This window comes from Pieris brassicae, chromosome 11, assembly GCF_905147105.1.
Source record: "Pieris brassicae chromosome 11, ilPieBrab1.1, whole genome shotgun sequence".
Classification (NCBI taxonomy): Eukaryota; Metazoa; Arthropoda; class Insecta; order Lepidoptera; family Pieridae; genus Pieris; species Pieris brassicae.
In genome coordinates, this window is record NC_059675.1 from 10,163,269 (window position 1) to 10,171,937 (window position 8,669).

Genomic DNA, 8,669 nt, shown 5'->3' on the forward strand with positions numbered 1-8,669 from the left:
CTTACTTAGAAAATCTTTGCTTCGTGTGCTCTTGCGTCAGCTTAATTATTAATGCTACAAGAAGATTGTATAAGAATATACAGATAAGAAAACTATAATAACCAGGCATTTTTATAAGAAAATGTAGTAGTTCGTTTATGATATTTTGCACACAAAAAAATACTTTCTTGATGCCTGGGCGGGATTCGAATGCACGACTTAAGGTTTAAGAGTTTTCATATAATTAAAGATTGATTGATGAGAAATCTACCTTATTTATTTTTGCATTGAATGTGTTTTGGTATGAAAACAAATGCATACAGACAGGAGTAAAGGTCAAATCAGACAAAGTGGTCTAATGAGATCTATTAGATTATTTGCTTTGCTAAAATTTCTAGTTCTATCTAAGCGACGATCTAAAAATAGATAAAAAATAAAGTTTAGGTGTAATTAAAATATAGTTTATTAACATATTCATCCTATGGAACAACATTTGCTTGCTGTGATACTAAAACATACACATTCATGTGACATCGTAGATTTGACTAAAAGCACAATATTGTTTTCACTAAAACTAAATACAATTCAAGGTTCATAAAGTCATATTATGGATATTTTATGACGACTGTCGTACTCATACTCGTCAAAATATCACGAGATCGTCCGTGATCGTGATTGTACTCGTATATTGTATTTTCGCCTCGCCCTGCCCCTCCTCTGATCGCGTTTCTAACCACTTACATCGAGACAAGCTTTCTCATTATTTGTGAAAACGTGTGTATTACTATTAAAAAGTTGTGTTACTTTTCGAATTATTGTCGTCACATAAAGAGTCAAGACTAAGAAGAAGCTAGGCACTTAACTTGTGTGGACAGTCGCCAAGAAATACAATTATAATAGACATAATATATTATTATTAAATTTAGCCATTATATACAACAATGTTGTTTGGGATGTGTGTAAAGACAATTTGTGACTGCATAGTTAGAAAAAAATATAAGTAAATCTAATCAAATCTCAAATAGTAAAAATGTTATGGATTTTAAATGCATATTGGTTTTAGTATTTAGACTATATTTCAAAAAATATGAATCAATGAATTGTGTAAATGCAACAGAGATGAAATAATTTAAAATGTATGGAAAAAAAATATTCTATTAAATGTTACAACTTTCAATGGAAAATTATTGATTTTACCATAATTATTATTATACATTTATTGGGCTTTTCATCTTTTTAAAAGTGTCGGTCTGTTTATTGCTTGTTCGTTTAGTATTTGGACTTTCTAAGTCTACATTGTGTTACATTAATTAATAAATTACATTATTAAAATCATTTTGAGTCCATTTGCTAAAGTTACTTAACAAAATGAAATACATAATCTCTAGATCTTAAAAATATACCCGTAAAAAGAAATGTTCTATTTATTTGGAAAGCTACGGCTGGTAATGCAGGTTCTTTGGTGAATTTATATTTACAATATTTAAATATGAAATACCTTAAAAATATTTTTTTTTTATATTTATATAAGATTTGGTTGTATTTAAAAAAATATTGTGGTCGATATAGATTAATTTGTTTGTAATATGACATCCGTATGTAAAAAAGAACATTGATTTTTTTTTGGAGTGAACGCGCTGTCTCACCTCCGAATCTTCCCCATAGCCATTTATTTTCATCGTCGTGGATTTTATTCAGTTATATAAAGTTTAATCTATAGTAAAAACGTATCATTAACGACGAATATACTTGTACACCCATCTTGAATATCTACCTTACATCACTTAAATAATACTGAATTCATATATCTTATCACTTGAATGTACAAAATAACAATAGATCATTGTTACCCAACGTGGGCCCCACGGGGTGCAATTGATTGTTAAGGAGGTTATTCCAAAATTTATTAAAATTATGATTATTTCAATTTCAGATTTACATTATTTGTTTTGAAAAATTACTTAGTGTTCTCTAACAACTTTCTAGTGATTTCTTACTAAAGTATCAAGTAAGAACAATTTTATTTTTCAATATTAAATATTACGTATGTTGCATAACTATTTTAGAAAGACTATAATAAGGTGGGGCTTGACACAAAGAACGTTGGGAAACTCTGTACTACAAGATTAACACGAAGGAACTATAATGAGGTCGTTTAACAACAAAACTTAATATTGATGTATATCTTTTAATAAACGACTGATGACGCAACTCTGAATTACGTGGTACGAAGACTCAATGTTGAAGTCACGTGGTAATATATTGTCCATTTACAACGACATTATGGTACACATTCCGGACATAATTCTTTATTTTTAGGTAACTTTAGGAATCAGTTTGTGTCTCCATGTTCTCGTGCCGTATGAATTCAGTTTCGTGGATATCGTCTTTACTGTGAATGTCCATATCTGCTGGAAAATAGAAAACCATTTCTATTAAATTACTTGTAAATATCTAAATACTTTTTATAATCTATATTTGCCTATAAATCTCACCGATGCAGGCGAGCTTATATTATATTATATATGTAGGTCATATCACTCATAAAGTTACTCACCTTAAAAATTCTTGCAAAATTATTTAAAAGTTTTAATCATTGAAAATTACACTTTAACATAAGTGAACGTTATTGTATTTATATTCCTTACAATGCGGCCATGTCTCTAATGCAATTACAGCAAGTGGCATATCATCCAAGACTCCTGACCATCGAGCAGCTAATACTCTAGATCCCCGTTAACCGCGTACCACGACGGTCGGTACTATACTCGGAGAGAGTGCTGTTCCACTATACATAGATACTCCAACGTTACGGGTCAGGGCACTATGTGAAATAGAAAAAAAAAATTAAAATACAGAAATATGATTTCAAATATTATATACTATTTGAAGTTACTTCTGTTCTGTGTCCCGCGTATGACGTGGTTTCTTCTTGCGTCACATTAGTAGTAATGTGTACTACTAATGTGACGCAGAAGGTAGTAAGAATGGTTAGCATGACCAAAGCAAGAACTGCACCAACCAGCAAAGGCACACGTTATCTTGGGGCCTTAGTTGTGGTGGAGATGGTATCATGGTCTGGAGTGAGTCTGTTAAAGGTCACAAATATATATTTTTTATTTGAATTTGCGGATTAACACTTAAGTCTTTGAATTTTACACTAACCTGGTCGGTCAAGGTCAATAGTCCTATCAGAAACACTATGTAGCGCAGCGGGTTGTAAGGATCGACCACGAGGATTGATTGGAAATTGAGGTGTCGCATCATTGCCTGTTTTAATAGACTGTCTCAGTTAATCCACGCCCAGAGATACCCTGTAAAACATTATGATAATTTAGGGCTCAGCTTCTTTATAATAATATTATTTAATATTAGTATACTCTCTGAATTCAAATTCAAAATTATTTATTAATTTAGGTAACACAATGTACACTTATAAACATCAATAGAAAAATACATATTCATTTACTGCCAGTTCTCTAATCAAGGCCGTAGACCGGACGAGGAAAACAAGCGGCAATGTACGCTCAATCGCCAAGATTATTGTTTTACAAAATGTTTGTTAAGAGCTACAACCATTACACTATGTTCCACATGATGTCTTAAGAAATTAATATTAAAAAGCAAAGATTTGTCCTCTATCAGTAGTAGGCATAGTGAAATAGGAGCACGCACTAACTTTCTCGTGGGAACAACACGCAAATATCTAGTCGAAATAACTAACATCACCGCATACACGAATTCAAGTCCGATCAGTTACTACATGTAGCACTCGTTCACGAGTATAACGCATGGCTAGCCATCGGCTCCCTCGCCATGTGTGGACACGTTTGCTTCGTCTCACCTTCCTTGGACAAATAAAAAAGCTAGGGCGGCCGCAGAGTAGGCGGAAAATAATAAAAGTTCGATTTTGTTCCCTTAGGGACTTTTGAACCGTGGGGTTCAAGTGCACAGACGCTAATTAAAGAGTTAATTTGGCGCGAGGTAGATTGTACCGGTGAATCCAGAGTGCCTGGTGTTTTCCTCGCTCAATGAATAAGTATCGCAATACAGCGAGGAAATGCTTCCAGCGTTAAAGGTACACAAAATGTTTAAATTTTTCTTAATTTTATTTTATTAATTTTCTGTTATTACTATGTAGGTTCAGAAAATTGTAAATACTCTTTATTTGATTGGTATGTTAGTCACATGAATAAAATGTTTTTGGTTTTTCGTACTTAATCATTCATAGCAGAATCCAGATCATTTCGTTGTATTTCTTGCTGTTTAACGCCAAGGGCCTCCATTACGAACCACTGAGGGAGACCGCCGCCATGTCCAGCCTCGCATCTTATAATGTCGTCCTCTATTTCGCAATTTCTCGGTGGTTCTGGGTATCCTGATGCAATTTTTTTATCTTCAATTGAAAAATAACTTCTATAGCTAGTAAAAATGTGTTGAAATGACAATTGTACTACTGTTTACAATATTTGAAATGACACAAAAATACCAAGTTATAATACAAAGATAGCCTCACCAGCTGGCATGGTCCTAAATAAGCAAGGTTCTCTTTGGTTCCAAATATCATTCCTGGCCCAGCAGGCTAACCAGCCTAAATCCTCGTCATCAATATTAGGTAATCCGTGGATAGCAGTGCTACTTGAACCCATTGTTGTGACGTTTGATACAGGAATCTTAAAACAAAGAATGTTTCTTAATGAGCTTGAACATGAACCCTTCTCACTGACAGGCTCGGTTAATTTTCAATACTTCGTAACTTCCCTTGTTTTTTAGAGAGAAAGGTATTGAAAAAGAGAAGAGAGATTACTTTATTTTAATTGTTTTTAAGAATCCTGGTAATCTCACTGGAAGAACGTCCCTGGTCCCATTATAAGTCCAATAAAACTTAAGTGGTCCAGCATCTCTTGCGGGAGGAGCACTAACAGAACAGCGAGCTCTGACTTCACCGCCTGGGGCACCAGCTATTTGCTGAACAACGTTACCGGCAGAGCATTCTGGTCGAGCTAAAGAAATAGTTTAGAGTATAACTTATTAAATTAAAGAAACGTCGCGTAAACAATTAGTAAACATTCTGTAATAGTTTGTAATTTGACACTAACATAATATGTTCAAACTAAGTGCTTCAATTAATCCACTGCCTACTGAGTTCCACGCTCTGCACCGATATCTGGCTGCATGATGCCTCCTTAGATTATGGTGGAACAGTTTTTGTCCTTCCACAGATATACCACCGACAGGATCCTCACGCACGAGGTGGTCCTGTAAGTGAAAATCTAGATTAATTATATTAAGATCTGTTATCAGGGAATATCATGTATTTATGTGCGGGCCAAAGATAAACCCCGCAAGCGTTTGTGACGAAAGACTATGCCGACTATACCGTGATTAATATACTTGTTGACTATCCAACTTTCGAAAGAGTTAGGATCTGATGTGGTGTCCTGTGATCCGGCATGTTTTTCGGGCAGTGATTCTTATTATATATTTATGGTTTATCCATTAAAATAACAGTAAGATATTCTATAGATTGTGATTTTCCTCATCGAGAGCGGTGCGTAAAAGTAGTAAAGTAATGTAGTAAAGTAATGTAGTAAAGTAAGTAAAAGTAATATAACAGCGATCTAAGTTAATAAAGCGTTATTATAAAGTTATTACTTTTACGGCTTAATAAATTGAATTTTTATGTTGGATTAATTTAATACTAATTACCCAGTCACGTGTTGTCACGCTACGAGTCACGTCGTGTAGACTTAAGTTTCAATTTGCGTGAAATGACTTCACTGGCGAGATATCAAATCGTATTGTTTAATCCAATTCCCTAATCAAACTGTTTGTGAACCTTTATGGCAATCAAGAAGGTAACAACTTTTAACGAAAGCTAAAAGGTCAAAACCTTAACAGTCATAATTATTATAAATATTGACTTATCTTGTCCTGTCCTATTTATTTTAAACCAACTCGATTTCGAACCGCGATTTTCACATTTGCAACGCAATAAATATTTTTTTTTAATTTAATGACATTTAATAATAATAATAAAATGTATTTGCTAAGAGCATTGTTGGCCTAGTGGATACAGCGTACGGCTCTCATCTCTGAAGTCGTAGGTTCGATCCCCGGCTGTGCACCAATGGATTTTCTTTCGATGTGCGCATTTACATTAGCTCAATCGGTGAAGAAAGCCATCGTGAGGAAACCGGCTTGCCTTAGACCCAAAAAAGTCGATGTCGTGTGTCAGGCACAGGAGGCTGATTACCTACTTGCCTATTCGATAAATAAATGATCACGATCAACATACAGAAATCTGAGGCCCAGACCTGAAAAGGTTGTAGCGCCATTGATTTTTTTTATTTTTATTTTAATAAAAACTTTATTCACAACTACGGAATTTCCCCATAAAAGGATACCAAAGCGCAGAACTGAGACAACATAGCCGTGTTAAGCAATAATCGCTGCGTGTTTTAAAGCCACTTTGTGAGTTCGACTAAAGCAAACACACCTCTATTAAGAAGATTTTAATTAAATTATTAACGTAATACTACGGAAATACTTTTCTTTTCTTAAGAAAACAACATTATAATATATTAGGTCCTTACATATGAAATTGGCGTATTTCGTACTGGCCACTTTGACCTCAAATACCTCCTCTTTGGTTAGAAATTTCAAATTCAAATTTGAACAGCTATTTACTCATGTATTTGTGCTTCGATGACCGTCATTCATTTGTTTTTTTTCTTCTGTTTTTTTCTGTTAGCGTCACTCATTTAAAAAATGGAAAACTTAAAGAATCGGATTATTTACGAGTACTAGTTCCGCCGTGGCACTAGTGCTGTGGAAACGACTCGAAGGGTGAATGATGTGTATGGCGGTCATGTTGCAAAAGAAAACACAGTTAATTTTTGGTTCCAACGTTTTCGTTCTGGAAATTTCGACCTGCAGAACAAGCCCCGTGGACGGCCTGAGACCCAAGTTGATAATGAAGTATGGAAGGCTATTGTGAAAGCGGATCCATCGCAAACCACGTCCGAGTTAGCTGCAGGCTGCGGTGTTAGTGATAAAACTGTTTTAATTCACTTGAAGCAAATTGCAAGCAGATTAAAAAGCTTGAAAGGTATGTACCTCACGAATTGACTGAAGTAAACCGGCAAACGCGCGTCGACTGCTGCGTTACATTACTGAACCGGCACAATAATGAAGGTATTATAAACCGAATCATGACCTGTGATAAAAAATGGGTTCATTTACGATAATCGGAAGCGCTCAGCGCAATGGTTGGATCCTGGCCAGCCAGCCAAATCCAGCCCCAAGCGAAAATTAACCCCAAAAAAGTTACTAGTTTGGTGGACTAGTGCCGGTATTGTTCATTGCAGTTTTCTCAAATCTGGCCAGACTATTACGGCTGATGTCTATTGTCAGCAATTGCAAACCATGATGGAAAAGCTAGCGGCTAAACATCCTAGGCTGGTCAATCGCTCCACGTCACTGCTACTTCACGACTACGCTAGACCACACACTGCACAACAGACGGCTACCAAATTAGAAGAGCTTCAATTGAAATGTCTAAGACATCCTCCGTACTCCCCGGACCTTGCTCCAACAGATTACGAATTTTTTTCGAAATTTGGACAACTTCTTGCAAGGGAAAAAATTTAACTCTGATGGGGCAGGCCAAATCGCCTTCACAGATTTTATTGATTTCCGTCCGACTGTTTTTTTTAGTAAAGGGATCAATGAACTACCTATGAGATGGCAAAAGTGCATAGAAAACAATGGTTCATACTTATTAAAAAATTCGACTTTTTGTTCCTCCCATACAAAACGCCAATTTCATATGTAAGGACCTAATATTTAGAGACATTTCAATTGGCAGAATTAATGAGAATATTTACATAATATTTAAGATTTTTTTTTTAATTTTTATGATAAAGTTTATCTTTTATTTGTTATTCAGCTATTAACATTGAATAATTTATACGCAGTAACTACATACATTAATTACGTGAACGCATGATGAAGATTGTTTAGACGCACACGCTCACTACACGTATCTCATAATCAACTTATAAAAACAAAACTCATATTATGAATCTACGCAAGTTAAGGTTTGGTAACCAATATTATTGTAAATTTTTTAACTAATGTATAGCGAATTTATGGCATTACATACAGAACTGGACTGCTTTACAAATGCTTGGCCAGCAAGTGATGTTCTAGACACAATACTCAACTAATCACGACTTCAAATTTTGCTAAACTCTGACATCTACTTTATTGATTTAATAAGTGATATCCTGAGACTCTTATCACAGGGATCGTGGCTTTAAATCGCGTACGCATCAATGGAGAATACAATTAAAACACATGTAAACTGTAAGCAATATGAATTTTTACACCATACCTCAAATCCCTTATAGAATGAAAAGTTAAATGCTGGTGGGGATGCATCAGCAGAACATAGCAATACAGCATATTCAACTTCTCGAAGCTGGTGGGATTCCCTCGGTTCAATTAGAGATATTTGGGGTATTGGTGGATCTGTAACAATTATCGAAAACAAGTTATAAAATTTTCAAAATATTCAGTTTGGCGTTGTCTAACATTCAAAATTATTTCATCTCTAACTTTAAGATATGTAATGTTGACATCTACATTGTTTTGTTTTTGTTGATGTAAATAAGATAACAACCCAT

The 8,669-nt window shown here is 34.7% G+C and overlaps 1 pseudogene; it reads right to left on the reverse strand.

Moving 5' to 3' along the window:
• Window positions 1-487: 487 nt before the first annotated feature.
• Window positions 488-8,669, reverse strand: LOC123716496 (annotated as a pseudogene).